Here is a 22088-nt window from a genome sequence, read left to right as displayed (position 1 = left end):
CATACATTCAAACGCAAATGACAGTTCAGTGTTGCTGGTTGCGGTCAATTATGCTGTGAGCTGTGAAATAATCTATTTTAATGATTATACCTACACTATGATAATATTGTTGCTAATTAATATATTTCGGCAAGTAATGAAAACCAATTGACATCATTAATTAGAATAAATAATTATAAACTTAATTCGCTCTATCGAGATTCACTTTGACACTGACGTTAGTAATTTCTTTTTTGAAAAGTTCAGTTGTCAGAAGTGACTGGAAATTACTACAAAACCAACGCACCTGCTCATATCCAATATTATTAATAGTAAACAGACATGAAAAGAACATAAACCTTACGCCAATCAATAATTATTTATTTACACCATCATAATGTATTGATAACAAATGAGAAAATTATTTATTGTACAAAATAAAAATATTTTGTAGAAATAAACTTCACAAAATTGTATGAAATTAGTAGACACTCTCACTATTTCTAATAATTCTTCTTTTTTTAATGAAAGATTAAGTTGATTTGAGTTGATTTTAGCAGTTAATAGTGTGAGGTAGGAATTTTTGTGTTGTATGTTTCCTATTCCGAATGTGTCAAAAAAAATGTCGCGAGAGCGAATGTAGTATAGATATTATTTTTATAGTAAACAAAAACAAAGAAAAATATCTCTGACAAGTAATGACATAAACGTGGCCATGATGAAAAGTCACATTCTAATGTTTTGACAGTGCTCATACGTCAAAAATTTTGACCTACGTAATCTTGCTTTTGTAGTAAAAATACTATAGAGGACCACAATGAATCAAGAAAATATCGCAGTGGAATAGGCCAAAAGCTACCTCGTTGAATCTATCTATCTACCATCCTTACTAGATATGTTTCCCAATGGCCAATGGCCAATGGCCTTCCCAATTTTCACTGAATTTTGTACACATTGATAACTTTACCAAACTATTTGTAATATTTTATACAAGGTGTCCCAAAAGTAGCGCTACGGTCGAATAATTCGCGAACTGAACATCCGATCGAAGAACTGAAAAGTACGTGTTCAGTAATTTTAAAAAATCTATCGATCACCCTGGAGGTGAGGTGTGAAATAACTTTAAAATCTTAAATAGAAATCCCCAGTTTTTATTGCAGATTTGGATTCCTTGCGGAAAAATAAACAACTTTGATTCGAGACATTTTTTCAAATTGTGAATAGATGGGGCTATAATCGGAAAAAACGACTTATCGTGATACCACAGGTAAATTATAGAAACGGTCTAATAGCTCGAGAAATACACATCCAAATGGAAAACCAGAAAATAAGTGTTTAATATTTTTCAAAAACACCAAACATGACCCTCCACCCCATACCCTGGAGGTAGGGTGGGGGTAACTTTAAAATCTTAAATGGGAACCCCCATTTTCTATTGCCGATTTGGATTTCTCATGAAAAAATAAGCAACATTTGTTCGAAACATTTTTTTTAATTTTTTATTGTTGGCGCTATAATCAAAAAAAAACGATTTATTAGCGCCATCTATTAACAATTCTAAAAAATATTTCGAATAAATGTTACTTATTCTTTCATGAGAAATCCAAAATTGGAATAAATAACGCGGGATTTTATTTAAGATTTTAGATTTACCCGCCACTCCACCTCCAGGGTGTGGAGTGAGGGGTCGTTTTTGGTGTCACTCGATAGGCTTTTGAAAAATATTAAATACTTGTTTTTTGGTTTTTCATTTCGAAGTGTATTTGTCGAGATATTAGACCGTTTCTATAATTTACCTATGCTATCACGATAAATCGTTTTTTCCGATTATATAGTGCCATCTACTCAAAATTCGAAAAAATGTTTCGAATAAAAGTTGTTTACTTTTACGTAAGGAATCAAAATCTACAATAAAAACTGGGGGTTTCTATTTGAGATTTAAAAGCTATCCCCACTTCACCTCCAGGGGCTGAGTGGGGGGTTGTAGAGTGGGGGTTGTGTTTGGTGTCATTCGGTAGATTTTTAAAAATTATTAAATACGTATTTTCCATTTGTTCGATCCGATGTTCATTTCGCTAAATATTCGACCATTCCGCTACTTTTGGGACACCCTGTATAATAAATTACTTTTAACTTCAACTTTTATTTAGAAAATATTTTATATTTAAATTTATAATCCATGCCTCACACTAATTTAATTTACATTAAGGTAACCATCTCTCGAAGTTTATTGAATAAAATCGATCTAATTTAAAAAGTAAATTCCATCTCCATCGGGAGATGTGTATAATTAATTTTTTCCTGAAAAAGTTTAAATAAATCAGTTGAGAAAGGGCAATCGATTCCCTGAGGTAGCTAAATCAAGTTCGGCTTTAACTTTTATTGATTCTTTTTCATATTTTGCTCTCTTAGGAATAGATCACTTTACTCCAGTCAATGAGTGTAAAAATATAATACGACTATTACCTCCGATTTTAGGGAACTTGCAGAAAATTTTAAATTTTAAAAGAAAATGCAATAAATTACAATAGAACATTATTTAAAATATTGTTGTAGAATTGTTTTTTTTTTTAAATTCAAAAAAATTATAGTTCAGCATTTAATAAAAATAAGTTAAATTTATATCAAGACCATGAGATCATAGATTCTTATTACAATCTAATTGAGTTATTAAACAGCGTTTCGGGAAAGTGAAAAACGATTAGTGATAATGATTCGACGAAATGAATTCGTACACTAACAAACAATTCGGGATTAGAAAGTGGACATATCGTTTGGCGAGAACAACAATGTTTTTAAAATGTTTCCGGGAAGGTTAAATGATGGTAAACACTTTGTTTTAGTTTGTAGAAGTAAAAGTAGTATGTAGGAAAAAACTAAGTATGATATTTCTTAAAATTTGAAAAATTGGAAAGTTATATATAAAAATATTTGGTTCTTAAGAAATGGGTGTGAAAGGTTTTGAGAGAGGCGTGTTTTTTTTATTGGGTGGAAAAGATCGGTAGAAGGGATAAGAAAGTTGGAGTCTGAATTTGCGAGAGAAAAGAGGGTCACTGTATAATTGATATCTGAGGAGAGCAGTCGAGTTTTCAAAAGTGAGAAATCAGTGTATAGTGGTGTGATCGGCTTTTGCGAGCAGAATCAAGTTGAAACCAAATTGTCGACCGGTTGAAAAGTTAATTTTCCTGGTCCGAGGGAGATTCCTTTGTTTTGTCTAGAACGAGTAGCTAATCGATATCTATTTGCACAAGATATCGAGCATGGAGGAAATTGAGTAAGAGAATTCGAGCAAGTCCTGTGTGTTTTTTTGGAAGCAGTTTGGACGAGAGGGACCTTTGCGCAACATCCAGAGAGTACGTTGGGAGAATCGAGGACCACGTAATCCGGAAAAATAGGAAGTGAAGAAACAAAAAGTTTAGTCAAATCATTTGTCGGAATGGAGAGAATTTGTTTATATCGAACTATATTTGGTTATTTGTTTATTGAACATTACTATAACACAGTTAGTCATTTCAAATGTAAGAATTCAATTCAAATAAATAAAAGTAAATTTTTATGATTAAAATTAAATTTAGTATGAGAAAATAATAATTTATTTATATAATTTTTTTGTTAAAACAAAGAGATATCAAAATTAAAGTTTGATTTATTAAGTAAGAAATTGTTGCAACAAAGTTAAATTTAGTATTTTTTAAATCATATGTACACGGATTATTTGGTAAATGAATAATATATTACATTTATATGATATTGAATGTTTTTAATTTCCCTGTTCCATCCTGGAAGAAGTAAGCAACTAGAAATACTAGAAGCCATAAATCATAGGTATTGTATGAAATACAAAATTGGCCCTGAAAATAAAATTTATTGGAGTATTTAATTTGAATTTAGTTTTGTTTTACATAGGCAGTGATTAAAGTAATTGAATAATTAATTAAATTAAGAATTTGCTAATCAATCTAAATAAAGAGATAAAGTAGAGCATAACAATATACAGAGTGTCCCAAAAGTAGTGGAACGGTCGCATATTTCGCGAACTAAACATCGGATCGAAAAACAGAAAAATACGTGTTCAATCATTTTCAGAAATCTATCCAATGACACCAAACACCAACCCCCACTACACCCCCTGGAGGTGGGGTGGGGGGTAACTTTAAAATCTCAAATGGAAACCCCTAGTTTTTCTTGCAGATTTGGATCCGTTACGTAAAAGTAAGTAACTTTTATTCAAGACATTTTTTCGAACTGTGGATAGATGGCGCTACAATTGGGAAAAACGATTTATCCTGATATCATAGGTAAATTATAGAATCGGTCTAATATCTCGAGAAATACACTTCCAAATGAGAAACCAAAAAAAAAATTTTTAATACTTTTCGAAAACCTATCGAATAACACTAAACATGACCCTCCAACCCACCCCCTAGAGGTGGGGTGGGGGGTAACTTTAAAATCTTAAATACCAACCCCCACTTTTTCTTACAGATTCGGATTCGTCATGAAAAATTAAGCAACATTTATCCGAAACATTTTTTAGAATTGTTGATAGATGGCGCTTTAATGGAAAAATACGATTTATTAGCGCCATCTATCAGCAATTTTAAAAAATGTTTCGAATAAATGTTGTTTAATTTTTCATGACGAATTCGAATCTGCAATAAAAGTGGGGGTTGCTATTTAAGATTTTAAATTTACCCCCACCCAATCTCCAGGGGGTGGGTTACAAGGTCATGTTTGGTGTTTATCGATAGGTTTTCGAAACATATTAAAAACCTCTTTTTTGGTTTCTCATTTGAAAGTGTATTTCTCGAGATATTAGACCGTTTCTATAATTTACCTATGGTATCAGGATAAATCGTTTTTTCCAATTGTAGCGCCATCTATCCACAGTTCGAAAAAATGTCTTAGATAAAAGTTGCCTACTTTTACGTAACGAATCCAAATCTGCAAGAAAAACTAGGGGTTTCCATTTGAGATTTTAAAGTTACCCCCCACCCCACCTCCAGGGGGTGTAGTGGGGGTTGGTGTTTAGTGTCATTGGATAGATTTTTGAAAATGATTGAACACGTATTTTTAAGTTTTTCGATCCGATGTTTAGTTCGCGGAATATTCGACCGTTCCACTACTTTTGGGACACCCTATATATCAAATATATCTTCAAAAAATAAGTTGTTTTTTTCTTTCGTTTGGCCCCTAAAAACGATTAAAATAGAGAGAAATTTCAAATTAGAGCAGCCAGTCCAAAATGCGCCCTCATTGGTCGTGACATCATAAAGTTAAAAATGTTCAATGTCCGCGCCATTAATTCATTACGTTTGAGTACCTCAATTTTAAAAATATTTAGACGGTTGCTCGTATAGACCACGAGCTTCATAATGATAATTAAATGCAAGTTGTATACACGATTTTTTCTATGATCATTCACAACAAAAAATATATTCAAATTTATTAATTTTGTAACACAAATAAATTAAGTAGTTTGTCAGTTTGTTTAGATATTGAGAACTGTCAAAGTATATGTATTTGACTCGCCATTGGTCACTGCGCGTGTGCCACCTTTATCGCGAATGCCATATCGCGATTCTATTGGTTAAAAATCTGTATCGTAATGAAAATCATCATAATGAACTGCGCGTGTGCCACCTTCATTGCGAATGCCATATCGCGATTCTATTGGTTAAAAATCTGTATCGTAATGAAAATCATCATAATGAAGTTCATTATGATACAGGTAGTGAAACCATAATTATTGATATAATATAGTATGAGAATAGAAAAAAGAATTTTGTAATCGACTTTTTTATAGGCATAATTATCTCTCTAGCGGATTTAAATTCATATAAATCAAAGAAAATATTTAAAATGGTATATATAATATATTTATATATAATAATTAACTTATATGTTAATATAATAAAATATGAATTTTAATTATATTAATTTTTAATCATTTATTAAAAAAATAAAAAAGATACGTAACAGACGGGTTTCAAACTCAGGACCTCTCGATCTCTAGTCTACCACTCTGCTACTGAACTACCACGTATCGATTAGTTAACGTACTTTAAAATGGTATTTAAATGTCATCGCATTAGTCACATTTTTAAAATAGTTTGAAATTAAAAAAAAACGATTTATCCATATAATAGCAATTACATATTGCATTGTTAGCTAGTTATGAGCTATTCTGCAAATTACAGGTGCCTAGGAAACATAAAACTATGTTAAAAATGGATTACAAAACTTGTGGAGATAGTGAAAAAGACCAAGCCAAGTATATGAAAACGTTTTAAAAATGTGCAAGTTCCCTATTCGGTGGTTACAAAGAAAATTACACGGTATCGCTGTGTTAACGTTTATTTACTGGGCTATTCCTTGAGGTAGCTAAATCAAGTTCGACTTTAACTTTTATTGATTCTTTTTCATATTTTCCTCTCTTAGGAATAGATCACTTCTTGTAATACATTTTTCGCTTAGAGATTCAAGCAGGGCCTACGTGTGCAATTTATAAAGGGATTAGATCTGTCGAGCGAGCATGGGTTGTTAGTGTCCTGTAGGGATGGATTTAAATCTCAGTCATTTTCTAATCAACAGATTTGATTAAGAAAGTAATAAATCAAGCTATTATTGTGAAAGCGCTAAAAACAGGAAATATTAGAACAGCGTGAAGGGTTAAGTTACGTCAATTAGTTTTTCTGGCGAGCTTTTTATTCAGGGAGTTTTAAGGATAATTGTAATACTAGATGAACCGTATTTCCGGTATATATACAGGGTGTCCAGACTCTATCTTTATTTCTGTTATTCTGTTTACATTGTCTCTTGGGCCTATAAGGTATTTTCTTTTATTCTGATTGATTATTAATCCTTTCGTCTTTGCTTCTCTTACCAGGGTTAAAAGTGCTTCTTCTAGTCTTTTTTTATCGCATGCTACCAGTTTCAGGTCATCCCCATATCTTATGATCTGTGTTGAGCTTTAAATAATTGTCTTTTTCAGCTCTGTGTCCCTAATTACTCCTTCTAGAGCAATATTAAATAATGTCGTTGACAGACTGTCTCCTTGTCTTACCCCAAGTTCTATTTTGATGTCGTTTGTATCTCCCTCATTTGTTTTAACTTTTGCAATATTCTGTTGAATATTAAAGTTAGTTTAATATTATAAGACAGTTAAGAAATAAAACTCGCCATACACATCTCACCATTGCATCATGGTCTCAGTGGATTCGTTTACAAAACTAATCACAAATTTTTCCGTACTATTTTTTAATTTGGCTTATGGCACTTCGACACTATTTATTGACCGTGGATTTCCGGTTTTAGTTACAGCCGAAAGTACTGTTTTAACGTCGTCAAAATAGTACAAGCGAAATATTACTCGAACAGCTTTAACAAGACAAAAACAAATATATACTTCCTGTATCATGCCTGTCTGTCCGTCCGTTTGTCTGTCCCCGAATATTGTAAAACAGATAGAATGACAAATGAGGTGTCGAAAGAGAGGTTATAACCCAAAGGTGGTATTGTAGGTAATAAATATGACCTCGTACTTCCAGTTTTAGAGTTGTAAAGGTGAAAAATTTAACCTCGGACTTCCGGTTCTAAAGTTGCAATAGGAAGTCCTGGTTCAAAGTCGCCGGAATAGTACAAGCGGATAAAATTTGACGCGCCTTGGCAAGGCGATAATAAATGTATACATTTTTGGACATCTTGGTTATTAAAGCACCCTAATATGTCTGTGTAGATATTGGCATTGGATCCGACTCGGTCCGACCGTCACATGTAACACCGTTGCCGTATCCTCTATTTTTTCATACTATCACGTTACAATTTTTTGTGATATTATATTTGTGTGTGAAATGTATCATTTTTGTGTATTTTAGGTATGTTCTAATATGTTATGTATATATAGGTTTTTACTTGATTATTTTAAATCATTGTTACGTTCAACTTGCTAGAAACCTTGTAATATTGTGTAATGCGTTAAAAGTAAGTAGTTTTGAAACACCAATTAAGTAAAGTTTATTATGTTGTTGTTTTCACCAATTTTGAAAAAATGTGAAAACATTGAATTGTCCACGTCCACGAATCTGCCCGTCCGTCCGTCTTGTCAGTCTGTTTGCAAACTCAACACCTCCGTCATTATACCAGGTAGAATGACAAATGAGGTGTCAAATGAAAGCTTATCCAAGGATGGTACTAAAGGTGGGAAATTTAACCTAGGCTGTCTGTCTGTCTGACTGCGTATATGATTCCTTCGTCACTATAGCAGGTAGAACAGCAAATTAGGTGTCAAATGAAAGCTTATAATCCAAGGATGGTACTAAAGGTGAGAAGTTTGACATAGGCTGTCCGTCCGACCACGAATATAACTCCTTCGTCACTCTAACAGGTAGAATGACAAATGAGGTGTCAAATGAAAGCTTATAATCCAAAGATGGTACTAAAGGTGAGAAATTTCTCACCTTTAATACGATCCTTGTATTATAAGCTTTCATTTGACACCTCATTTGTCATTCTACCTGTTATAGTGACGGGGGAGTTATATTCGCGGTCAGTCAGACAGATGGACAGATAACCTAGATCTAATTTCCTACCTTTAGTACTATCCTTGGATTATAAGCTTTAATTTGACACCTCATTTGTCATTATACCTAGTATAATGACGGAGAAGTAAATGTTATTATTCTATTATTCTTGTAGGTACATTTAACATTGATTGAAATTATGAAAGAATATATAGAAAACAGCATGGCAACACTGTACATAAAAATTCAGCCACATTCAGCTGTGCCGGCTGTGCGTTACATAGGGTGCTTTAATATCCAAGATGCCCCTTTTTATATCACTTCCGGTTAAAAAGTTCTAACCGGAAGTGCCATATAATAGCAGTGTTCGCGCAGTACATTTCGAACGTATTCAGAGTAAGTTCGGGATTAGTTTCCAATTTTATTTATTTATTTAAATTAAAATAAATAAAAAAATAAATAAATAGTTTCCAATGCGCAGGCGTCAACGTAAACCTATCCTGGACATGCTCAGAATTTTTCGCTCCGCGAACAATTTTCGGATTCGTAATGTAATGATGGGTTGCATACATTAAGGTTAGAGAAGGAAGCCTTTTGTTGTCCCTTTCTTATTTCGAAATCAATGTCAAAAAAAAATTCAACAAATTTGTATGTCAACAAAGAGAAAAAAAAATAAAAGCAACAGGCAAAGGATTAACTTTCTATTCATCAATGCCTTTCTTAGAAGTTAGAAATTTGATTAGCGTCTTTCTTTATTATTTCCACATTATTTCGATAATTTGGTATTTCCACATTTTTGTAGAGTAAAAGATTGTTATGTATTACTTGGAAATGGCAGCTTGATATTTAGATATAAAAATTACCTTTAACTTCCTGGGCGTTTAACATTATCTGAAGGAAGGAATAATTTAGTAAAGCAATAATTTCCAATTTTGATATAATATATGTATTGAATTTGATAGGTTGTGGCATTGTGTTGTGGTTTATTACACCACAAAAATAATGAAATATAACAAGACACAAGAAATAGTTTCAGAATAAGTTTGATGTGTTGTTTATGTTTCATTATATTCAATAAGAGACTAATTTAACTCATAAATTAAACTGAAAAATAAACCACAAGAATATGTAGTGTTATATTTCTATTTGATATGAAAATTAAATTTTGATAATTATAAACAAAATTCACTTTAATATAAAATATTTTTAATTTTCTCAACCACGGGCATATAAATTTAGAACAACCTGTATACAACAAATTGTTATATTTAATTTTAAGAAGTGATTAAATAAGACTCAAGTGAAATCGATAATAGGCCATTATCGTTGTTCGCGGAAGGATCGGTCATTAGCCGATGCTAAATAAAACTAAGTGGAAATAGAGAATAGGTCATTAAAATTTGTATATAGTAGAAAGTAATTTTAGAATGGGAATTAACTATTTTCTTTGAAATCCATTAAGCATATTTAGAAAGTTTAAAAATTGGTTTTGAGGAATACTGCGAATGAGAGTTGGTGGTGGAAGTTTGATTTGTGAATCTGGAAGGGATATTTAGAAAGTAGGGGAATCAATGACAAATAGAGATCAGAATGTTTTGAGCTGTCGAGAAGTGAAGTCGAGTAGTAGACGGTAGTGTACGGAGAGTGAGAAAGCCGGTATAGTTCCGTGAGTGTGGAGTATCTATCGTGGAACGAGAAGTAGGCCAGGTCGAGAGTAAAAGAACCTCCTTGAGCCAAGAGTGTCCCGGTAGCTGATAGCAGTTTCGAGAAAGGTAGAACACAGCATCACGACAGACGCAGGAACGAGAGCTATTCGAGCTAGTTTTTCAAAGGAGAACATTACTGGAAGCCAGGACGAGGTTTGATCGCAGCCAAGGATAGCAGGAAACGGGTCTTGTGTGAGGACAGTTTCAGTTCACCAGGAAAAGGTCAGTCTCATTTGTTTGGACATGAATGTATGGGTTTTTCGTATTAAATTCCACATAAAAAATTGAATAACATAATCAATAATATCAGAAAAGCTTCATCAAACTTAAATAGAGTTGTTCCTAATAATTCCTAATAGTTAAATGTTAATAAAAACTTTCAATTGAAAATCAAAAGGAAATAAGATTCCCATTTGTAAATGTTATGTTTAAGAATAATAAGAAATAGCAAATATTAAGCATTGATTGCCTTTTAAATAAAATAAAAAATATTTTGATTATAATTGTAACCCATATGTGTATTTTTTTTTACTCTTTTCTTTTCTATCCCGATTAGGAACCATTAAGAAATATTTAGAAGCCACGAAAGTAAGTAATTAATTTATAATTCGCCCTGAGATTGAAAACATATTGATATGTGATCTGGTTAATTAATTAGATTAGTATTAATACATTGATTAAATTAAGTGACATATAAGAATATTATCTCATATCAATAATCAAGATCACATCAACTGTCGTCCAACGTGGAAAGCATTGTAAAGTATTTCTAGTGGCAAATTTGAAGGATAGAAAGAGTAAAGCCGGTATTTGAAAATTTATATGCCTGTGGTAAAAAGTGAGATACATTTGATAACATAAAATTTTAAATCTCTTTAGGTACAAATTTTACATAACTGATTTAATATTATTTTTTACGATATTTACATTTGATATATTTATTGACAATTTAAAATATTTGGGTGAGAAAAAGTCGTCTTGGTAACATACTAGTAAAATTTCATATTTGGCGGGGACAGTACTTCTTGAAAACAAATGTCTGTGACAAGAAGCCAAAGCAAAGACAACAAAAAACAAAAAGAACATTCAGACCAAGAAGATATTTTAGACACGACAATCATGGCATCAGAACAGCAAGAATTATCAGGAATAGATAAACTATTACAACTGATGCAACTCCAGTCACAAAAACTGGATGACAATCAAAGAGAAACAAAACAAGCAATGGATGAAGCAAAAAGGACAATGGATAAAAATCAGGAGGAAACAAAACTAGCAATGGATGAAGCAAAAAGGACAATGGATAAAAATCAAAATGAAACACAACAAAAAATGGATGAAACACAACAAAAATTGGATCAAAAAATGGATGAAACACAACAAAAAATGAAACAAGCAATAGAAGAGAACAACAAGAAAATGGAGGAACGCATAGGAAAGTATGAAAAGGAAGTAAAAGGATTTTTGACAATGATCAAGAACGATATGGGACAACAAGAGACAGAGATTAAAGAAATCAAAAGCAAAATAAAGGAGATAACGAATTGCCAGAAAAAAGAAATGGAAAGTTTGGAAAACAAGTTGCAAAACGCTATTCAAGCAGACATAGAAGAAGTGGAAAGAAAGATTGCGGAAATCAATACGCAACAGAATGTCGGAGAAAGAAGAGAAATGGTTATACATAGCACAGATGACGTGAAGATAAGGTTTGGCGGGGATGTAAGAAGATTACACCCAGTGCCGTTCATAAATAGCCTGAAAAAGAAAATACAGCACATCGGAAATTTCGAAACAGCAAAAGAAACTATCAGAAACCATCTCAAATATGAAGCAAGCCTATGGTTCGATAGCAAAGAAGAAGAATTCGGCAATTGGCAACAATTTGAACAAAAATTTTTGAATTATTTCTGGGGAAAAGTCCAACAATTGGAAATTAACAAGGAATTGCAAAATGGGAAATACAATGATAGGATGGGTGTATCAGAAAGGACATATGCTTTGCAAATTTACAATAATGCAAAACATTTACAATATAATTACTCATCGGAACAATTAGTCGAACTGATTGCAAGACATTTCGAGGAAACGCTGGAAGACCATATCACATTGCAAAATTACAAAGACATAGATAGTTTATGCCAATTCCTACAAATAAGAGAATCACGTCTAAGAGAAAGAAAATCAAGAAGGTCGCGAGAAGATTACAGGCCCCGAGAAACACAAGATTACAGAGATAGAAATCAAAATAGGAGAGACTATACAAGACGAGATTTTAATCCCAGAAGGGAAAACGAAAATAGAGACAACGGAAGAGGAAATTATGAACAAAGAAATAGGCAATGGAATGAGGACAGAAATCGAGAATACCAGAATAGAAACACCACACGCTCAAATCAAGAAAACAGAAATAATGGTAGACAAAATGAACAGGGATATCGAGAAAACCGAAACAGATCCGACAGAACAAGAGAAAATAGAAGAGAAGTAAATAATACCCAGACAGATGAATATGACGGAGAGAGACATTATGACGAAAATATAAACAACGATGAGCAACCGGCGTCTTTTCACGACGGCGCTCACTAAAAACCAAAAATCAAACAGGAATCTTTTGTCACCCCAAGGAATTTATTAAATTGGCAGGAAACAACGAAAAGAAAAATGGAGTTAATTTAAAATTTGTGGATGGATTTATCAACGAGAAACCAATTAAAATTATGATAGACACTGGATCTGAAATAACATTGGTCAACAGAAAACTAATAGAAGAAGTTAACTTAACAAATTTAATTTACAAAATACCTAGGGTAAATTTAGTGGGCGCAAACAAACGGACATTGGCAACTATAAATGAAGGCATACGAGTAATGGTACGACTGGGTTAGAATATGTATGCACTACAATGTGTAATAATGCCAAACATGTCACATGACATGATAGTAGGAGTGGACGAATTGGCAGAAAAACATGTAGTGATAGATTTTAAAAATAATACGATGAAACTAACAGAAGAAAAAGAAAAAGAACAGGACAAGGAACATGAGAAACAAAATACGGACGAATCAGATAAAGAACAAACAGTGGAAATGAATTTGGCAGCGAAGCAAGGACAAAGAAGAAAAAGGAGAAAAGGTCAGAAAAAGATAAAAGAAAATGAAACCTGTGGCTCCTCAAAAGAAGAGTTGAGCCCAGAAGAAGAAAATTTGAGAGTATCAGAAACAAAGGAAACCTGGGATTCCTCAAAAGAAGAGACGGGCTCAGGAGAAGAAGAAATAAAGCTAAAAAATGAAAGTGAAAAGAATATGATTGAAACAGTGGTATTTGAAGAGGAGGTATATGCAAACGAGGATGCAGAATGCACGGTAAACATGTGTGAAGAATCTGAGAAAAAAGACAGAAAATTGATATGTGGAGAAGGGAAAGAAAAAGAATTGCGGTTGATGTTAAGAAACTACGAAAATTTGATCAATGAGGAAAACAGAGTGGCTAAAAAGTACGAACATTCATTTGAGGTGAAAAACTTGGGAAATTTTCGATCAAAGACTTACCCGATTCCATACAAGTATCGACAAGAGGTGAAAGAAGAAATAAATAAAATGTTGGAAGATCAAATCATCGAAAGATGTGATTCACCGTATGTTAACCCGATTGTGATAGTAAAGAAAAGCAGTGGAGAATTGAGATTATGTTTAGATGCCAGGAATATCAACCAGCACACTGTATCACAATATGAATCACCTCTAAACATCGAGGCCATTTTTGGAAGAATCACCGGGTCACACATATTTTCGAAAATTGACTTAAAACACAGTTTTTGGTTGATACCGTTAGCTGAAAAGTGTAGAAACTACACCGCTTTTTCTATTGATGGTATTGTCTACCGGTTTAAGGTAGTGCCGTTTGGATTGCAGAGTGCTTGTGCTGCACTCGTCCGAGCTCTACATACCATTTTGAATCGCCACGAAGATTTCATAGTTCATTATATCGATGATTTATTAATTTTTTCACAAGATACTCAGAGTCATCTGAAACACATAGAAATAATTCTGGAAGAATTGGACACAGCGGGATTGAAATTAAACATTGAAAAATGTCAATTTTTTCAAAAAGAAGTCATTTATTTGGGTTTTCAATTGGACACCAAAACAGTAAGATTATCCGAAGACAGAGTCAAGCTCATAGATGAATACCCAAGACCAACGAATTTGAAAACATTGAGAGGTTTTCTTGGCACGATTAATTATTTTAAAAAACTGATTCCCGATTTGAGCCAAAAGGAAATCCCTCTGATAAAGTTGCTTAAAAAAGGAATAAAATGGAATTGGAAAGAAGAACAGGAGGAAGCTTTCGAAACATTAAAACGAGAATTCGCAAAAGGAACGAAAATATACCACCCCATTTACAATTTACCTTTTATACTCCGAACTGATGCGTCCATACAAAAATTTGCAGGAGTTCTGTCTCAAATACAAAACGACCAAGAAGTGCCGATATGTTTTATATCTCGAGTGACTAAAACACATGAGAGAAAATATAGTGTTACAGAATTGGAGTTTGCCAGTGTACTATATTGCGTAAACAAATTGAGGTTTTACTTATTGGGAGCAAAATTCACAATCGAAACAGACCATGCAGCTTTAGTACATATCATGAAGAATAGATTAGTAAATAATAGAATACATAGAGGCATTCTATTATTACAGGAGTATGATTTTGAGTTCCGATATATAAAAGGAAAAGACAACATAATAGCCGACGCTCTAACACGGGATGAGGACACCAGAAAAAAGGAAACAATTACTCTACAGGTGGGACTAAATAGATTAATACAAGAAGAAGGGATATATTCGTTAAATGAGATAAGGACAAACCAAGAAGACCTAGAGGAAAGAGAGAAAAGAAGAGCGGAAATAGAAAATGACATATATTTTAAGAGAATAGACGGAAAGGAACTATATTTAGTGACACAGACATTGGCCGAAAAGATAATAAAGAAATTACATGAGGACAATGGGCATATCGGTAGCAGAAAAGTTTGGCTCGTTTTTAGGGAAAATTACATCAGCCGACAGGATTACCGCATTGCAAAGGAAATTACCCAGAAGTGCGATGTATGTCAAAAATATAAGAGTCGGAATTTCAAAAACGAAAATGTTGCCAAAAATATTGAAGCCCGAAACAAACTAGACATTGTAGCAATAGATATGTTAAGCGATCTAATTATGACCACTAAAAGGAACAAACATATTCTGGTAATGGTGGATGTGTTTTCAAAATACGTAAAATTATATAGTTGCCGCACCACAAAGGGGCAGGAAATATTAAGAAAAATCGAAAATTTTATAGCCATAGTAGGAACACCAAAAAAGATTCTACTGGACAATGCAACGTATTTCCGAAATGATCGTTTCAAGGGACAACTTCGAGAACGAGGAATAGAGACAAATTTTGTCAGCATCAGGCATCCACAGAGTAATCCTTCGGAACGATTCATAAAGGAAGTGACGAAATTTCTTCGCATTGCAACAGATGGTCAACATCGCCACTGGGACAGGAAAATGGCGGAAATAGAAAGGTATCTAAATACAATTCCGAGCACAGTAACAAAAGAGACCCCAGAATACATCATGAAGGGTGTACTGCCGATAAGGCCATGGGAAGACCAAGAGCCAAAAGAATATCAACAGGTGATTGAAACCGTACAGAGAAGATTACGGCGAAGCAACGAAAAATATATCCAAAGACAGGAACAAAATAGAAAAAGAAGACCAGTGACTTTCCAAAAGGGTGAAAAAGTACTCGTGAGGGCATTACAAGTATCAAATCTTCCTGGTGGCATTTGCGCAAAGTTGATGCCTGTTTTCGAAGGCCCGTACATCGTGAATAATGAAAATGGGATAAATAGTTATGAGTTGAGGCACAGGAACTCGGAAAAGATCCGAGGAATTTATAATATTCACGATGTATACAAATATCACGAATAAAAGACAGAATTACATGAAGTAGATAGTAAGTTAGGATATAAGACGTAGATTAAAGTAAGGAAATATACAGGGAGTTGATTTTGCCTCGAGAAAATTTATTTAAAAATGCAGATAAATTTTATCGACTACAAGGCGGGGATTTGTTATATTTCTATTTGATATGAAAATTAAATTTTGATAATTATAAACAAAATTCACTTTGATATAAAATATTTTTAATTTTCTCAACCACGGGCATATAAATTTAGAACAACCTGTATACAACAAATTGTTATATTTAATTTTAAGAAGTGATTAAATAAGACTCAAGTGAAATCGATAATAGGCCATTATCGTTGTTCGCGGAAGGATCGGTCATTAGCCGATGCTAAATAAGACTAAGTGGAAATAGAGAATAGGTCATTAAAATTTGTATATAGTAGAAAGTAATTTTAGAATGGGAATTAACTGTTTTCTTTGAAATCCATTAAGCATATTTAGAAAGTTTAAAAATTGGTTTTGAGGAATACTGCGAATGAGAGTTGGTGGTGGAAGTTTGATTTGTGAATCTGGAAGGGATATTTAGAAAGTAGGGGAATGAATGACAAATAGAGATCAGAATGTTTTGAGCTGTCGAGAAGTGAAGTCGAGTAGTAGACGGTAGTGTACGGAGAGTGAGAAAGCCGGTGTAGTTCCGTGAGTGTGGAGTATCTATCGTGGAACGAGAAGTAGGCCAGGTCGAGAGTAAAAGAACCTCCTTGAGCCAAGAGTGTCCCGGTAGCTGATAGCAGTTTCGAGAAAGGTAGAACACAGCATCACGACAGACGCTGGAACGAGAGCTATTCGAGCTAGTTTTTCAAAGGAGAACATTACTGGAAGCCAGGACGAGGTTTGATCGCAGCCAAGGATAGCAGGAAACGGGTCTTGTGTGAGGACAGTTTCAGTTCACCAGGAAAAGGTCAGTCTCATTTGTTTGGACATGAATGTATGGGTTTTTCGTATTAAATTCCACATAAAAAATTGAATAACATAATCAATAATATCAGAAAAGCTTCATCAAACTTAAATAGAGTTGTTCCTAATAATTCCTAATAGTTAAATGTTAATAAAAACTTTCAATTGAAAATCAAAAGGAAATAAGATTCCCATTTGTAAATGTTATGTTTAAGAATAATAAGAAATAGCAAATATTAAGCATTGATTGCCTTTTAAATAAAATAAAAAATATTTTGATTATAATTGTAACCCATATGTGTATTTTTTTTACTCTTTTCTTTTCTATCCCGATTAGGAACCATTAAGAAATATTTAGAAGCCACGAAAGTAAGTAATTAATTTATAATTCGCCCTGAGATTGAAAACATATTGATATGTGATCTGGTTAATTAATTAGATTAGTATTAATACATTGATTAAATTAAGTGACATATAAGAATATTATCTCATATCAATAATCAAGATCACATCAGTAGGTACTTATAAGCTCATCTAGATAGAAGAAATTAAGTAAAAACAGAGTACAATTTATTGTAATACATACTACCGTAATAGCTAATTATCGAATATCGAATGAAAATAATACTAGAAAAGGTACCTACTTATTTATAAACATACTAATGGAAAACATTGAACAACACAACTAAAAAAGCTTTAATATAAAAAATATTAAAATTTGTTTGAAGAATATTTAAATGATACACTTTACATAATTTTAAAACTTTAAAAAACCAGAATCTACATCTACAAGTTGTTTAACAAAACAATATTTTAGGATAAGAATTGAAAGGAGTAAGAACACAATGTCAAGAAATTCTTCCCAAATATTTTGTGCGCCTGTGCGAACTTAAAATCCGAAACAAAATCCTCGAACGTCGAGAGCGTATCCCGGACACGTTCAGGATCTTTTTTCTGTACTGCGCGAACACCAAATTAAAAATCCGGAGGGTGTTCAGAGGGAAAGATTTGAACTCCGCGAACGCTCGATTTTGTAATGCGCAGGCGTTCTCCCTCTGGGTATACCCAGGACGTACAGCGCGATCAAAACTTATAGTCGCAGAAATAGTACATGTGATATATCAATCATCGGATATTCAAAAGTCTAGCTCGAATATTCAGTCCCGGTTTTGATGTAGTTTCAGGTTAAAAAGTTATGATCGGAAGTTTGACAAAAATTACTTAAAATTAATGAAATCGTATTAGGTCTGGATCCCGCGTATGAAAAAAAAGTTGATTAATAGCAAGCTGAAAATTTGTTAATAGCTTAAGGGTGTCTAGTCGGAAAACTTTGATACTGGGAACACTGGAACAGGGGCAGTTTTAATTGTGAAACAGGTTAAAAATTTGGAACGGTCACACCACGAAAACGGCACATTTATTTTGTCCGACAGAACAGAATTAAACTCTTCGAACAGAGATTAAACTCTCATGCAAAAATCAGACTGCTATTTATCACCTCTCATAATTCCTGTCATTTGACATATTCTACATGTTCCACTCATTAAAACGCCCATTTGGTGATAAATAGCAGTCTGATTTTTGCATGAGAGTTTAGTCTCTGTTCGAAGGGTTTAATTCTGTTCTGTCGGACAAAATAAATGTGCCGTTTTCGTGGTGTGACCCTTCTAAATTTTTAACCTCTTCCACAATTAAAACTGCCCCTGTTCCAGTGTTCCCATATATCAAAGTTTATCCGACTACACACCCTTAAGCTATTAACAAATTTTCAGTTTGCTATTAATCAACTTTTTTTTCATACGTGGGATCCAGACCTATATATCAATCCACGCAAATTTAAAATAAGAGTTCAAATATCGACTTCCAGTTTTACGTCCGGCCACGTTTGAAGAAAACCTAGGACTTACGAAGTCCAGTTGCTTGTTAACCTTTCACCATTAATCTCTCCTTTTTCCTTTGTCGACACACTGTCGGTTACTATCCCGACGTTACGGAAACTATACCCATTTAAAAGGAATAGACGCAAGTCATTAGTTTACTGCTTTATATTTTTAATATTAGGGAACAAGGGGTAGTTAGTTAATGACCCATGAGTTGTTAAAACTCAAAAACTTTTCTCGCTCTTCGTATGAGTGTCGAACTTTACTTCTACGTTGTTTTAGGTTCACATTAATCAAGCAAAGTGGTTAGCAAACATTTTCTAATATATTACTGTTAATTGTTTACTATTTTTATTGAGAATTAACCTTCATTTTAGTTTAAAATACGTTTATTTTGACGTTTTGATTTCTACTTCGGAAATCATTCTCAAATTGTTTCTATTTCCGAAAATTGTACTTATTTAAATATTTTTTTGTGGCCTTGGATATATCCTTGTTAATGCTCTTTAGTCCTCTTCGTTTCACATTTTCTCCCCTTAAGCTTCTTCTTTGTCTCATTATCGCTTTCGTTTCGGGGTTTAATGTTATTTCTTTATGTCAGTTATGTTTTGTTCGAATTCAATTATCTCTTCTAGTGGTTTCCATGGTCTGTTACCTTTGTCGTTCAACATTTTACTTTAACATTTTTTGTTGATTTCATTAATTATTCATGAAATTATTATTAATTAATAATAAATATAATCATAACATAATTTATTATTTTCTAGTTTTAAATCGAAGTTGTAAGGATCAAGAAAATAAATTAAAAAAGAGGTTCCACTCTTGCAGGTTTAAATTGATTAATTTTTTGTTATTGTTTAAATAATATAAGTGGTTGGATTATATCTACAGGCACAGTTATTTTTTCAAAATTTTCTATTTACTTTTTATTTACCTGCATGTCCTAGTCAATATTTAATTAATAGGTCTGGATCCCGCGTATGAAAAAAAAGTTGATTAATAGCAAGCTGAAAATTTGTTAATAGCTTAAGGGTGTCTAGTCGGATAAACTTTGATATATAAGAACACTGGAACAGAGGCAGTTTTAATTGTGGAACTGGTTAAAAATTTGGAACGGTCAGACCACGAAAACGGCACATTTATTTTGTCCGACAGAATAGACTTAAACTCTCCGAACAGAGATTAAACTCTCATGCAAAAATCAAACTGCTATTTATCACCTGTCATAATTCCTGTCATTTGACATATTACATGTTCCACCCATTAAAACGCCCATTTGGTGATAAATAGCAGTCTGATTTTTGCATGAGAGTTTAATATCTGTTCGGAGAGTTTAAGTCTATTCTGTCGGACAAAATAAATGTGCCGTTTTCGTGGTCTGACCGTTCCAAATTTTTAACCTGTTCCACAATTAAAACTGCCCCTGTTCCAGTGTTCCCATATATCAAAGTTTATCCGACTAGACGCTCTTAAGCTATTAACAAATTTTCAGCTTGCTATTAATCAAGTTTTTTTTCATACGCGGGATCCAGACCTATAATAGACTATTAACCAAATAATACTGTTTGAGTTAACAAGTGTTATCTGGCTAATTGACACCTAGTCTGTAATTAAAATAAATAGTATTAGCTCGTTTGTATTTTTACTTTTTTCTACTTGTCTACAAATTTAAAAATAATTATTTATGTGTGGAATTATTCTGTCGACTTAAAAAGTAACAAATTGATATTAATTATTCTTTCTCTCCATTTAGAAAAGTTAGTATTAAAATGTGTGTAAATATCCCCAACTAACAGAACCGTTTTTGCGTTTTCATGGTAATCAATATATGGAATGCACAGAATATTAGAGAGTAATAAATGGGTTAATAATTTTATTATAGCCTAATGTTACTATTTAATAAGAGTACCAATTTATTAAAATAATTTTGATAATGGTTGAATAATATACATAGCTAGAGATATAATAACTGTACGAAAATTCTTTATCAGATAATTAGAAATTATTTATACATCAAATTGAAAATGTAAAAGTTTAGGTATATTACGGGATCATACCTATTTCCTCCAAGATCTATTACCAAAATAGGCAATATGGCTTAATTGTATGACCGGCTCACTTTATTCCAGTCCAGTAATCCAGCGAGTTAATCCAGTTCAGTGCTGGACTGGATTATATCGTCCATATTATGATAGTCATTCAAAAGCTGTACCTGTAAAATTCCACAAAAAAAATCAAGGCGTGTTCACTGTTCAACGTATACTCAAGCACTGGATTGACCGTTTAGACTATTTTAGTGGGACATGAATGGCGAAATAGAATGAAAAATAGACCGTCATTCCAGTCAACTGGCCCGGATTGATAACTGGAATTATATATCCCAGTGCAGGTTCAGATTAATCCAGTGGCATTTCCCCGCTCGACTCGACTAGTGGATTGGAATGCTACTGGAATACTGTGAATCGGATATTACGTGTATAAAAATTCAAGTTACGCCATTCAATATGACTATGTGCAATCATAATTATACCAGATATCAAATCATACCGATTTTATAGATGTATTCGAAAGAGTACACCGCTTCAAGAAAGAATCAGATTTACAGATTTCGCAACTATCAATCATAATATAATCCGAAATATTATTGAATGTCTGTCTTGTTGGCTTCAGGTATTCAGCGTCTTTAAAAGAGGAAATTTGTGTTAATGGTTATAGGATTTCTAAAACTTTCGAGATAAATATTTTTTTTTAGTATTATATAATTAAATTTTGGCAGAAATAAATTTGTTAGTTTTTGAAATAAGTTTAAATACTAAGTATTCACTTCAATAATGTTTTGAATTCAATCTTCGATTTGTTTATCTTTAAAAACGCAGTAGATAATTTTCCTTTTAAAACGTATACTCTTTAAAGATACCTATTAGTATTGCATAATTTTTAAAACGCTTTTTAAACGCTTTTTAAACGCTTTTATTTAGTTCAATAGTTTGCGTCAAATCTTTAGACGTTAATTTGACGGCCTTTTCTCCAATGCAAATGAATGAAAATTTGCAGACATATGCATTCGCGGGAACAATACACGAA

At 32.9% G+C, this 22088-nt stretch overlaps 1 protein-coding gene across 3 annotated transcripts in view; it reads right to left on the bottom strand.

The window, feature by feature from the left end:
* The window catches only part of LOC114326149 (beta-arrestin-1-like), a 1212937-nt gene that overhangs the window by 1025348 nt on the left and 165501 nt on the right, over positions 1 to 22088 (bottom strand). The window lies entirely within an intron of this gene.

The sequence above is a fragment of the Diabrotica virgifera genome, chromosome 5, assembly GCF_917563875.1.
Source record: "Diabrotica virgifera virgifera chromosome 5, PGI_DIABVI_V3a".
NCBI lineage: Eukaryota > Metazoa > Arthropoda > Insecta > Coleoptera > Chrysomelidae > Diabrotica > Diabrotica virgifera.
The sequence above is the reverse complement of the archived record's forward strand: the minus strand, read 5'-3'. Positions and strand labels throughout refer to the sequence as shown.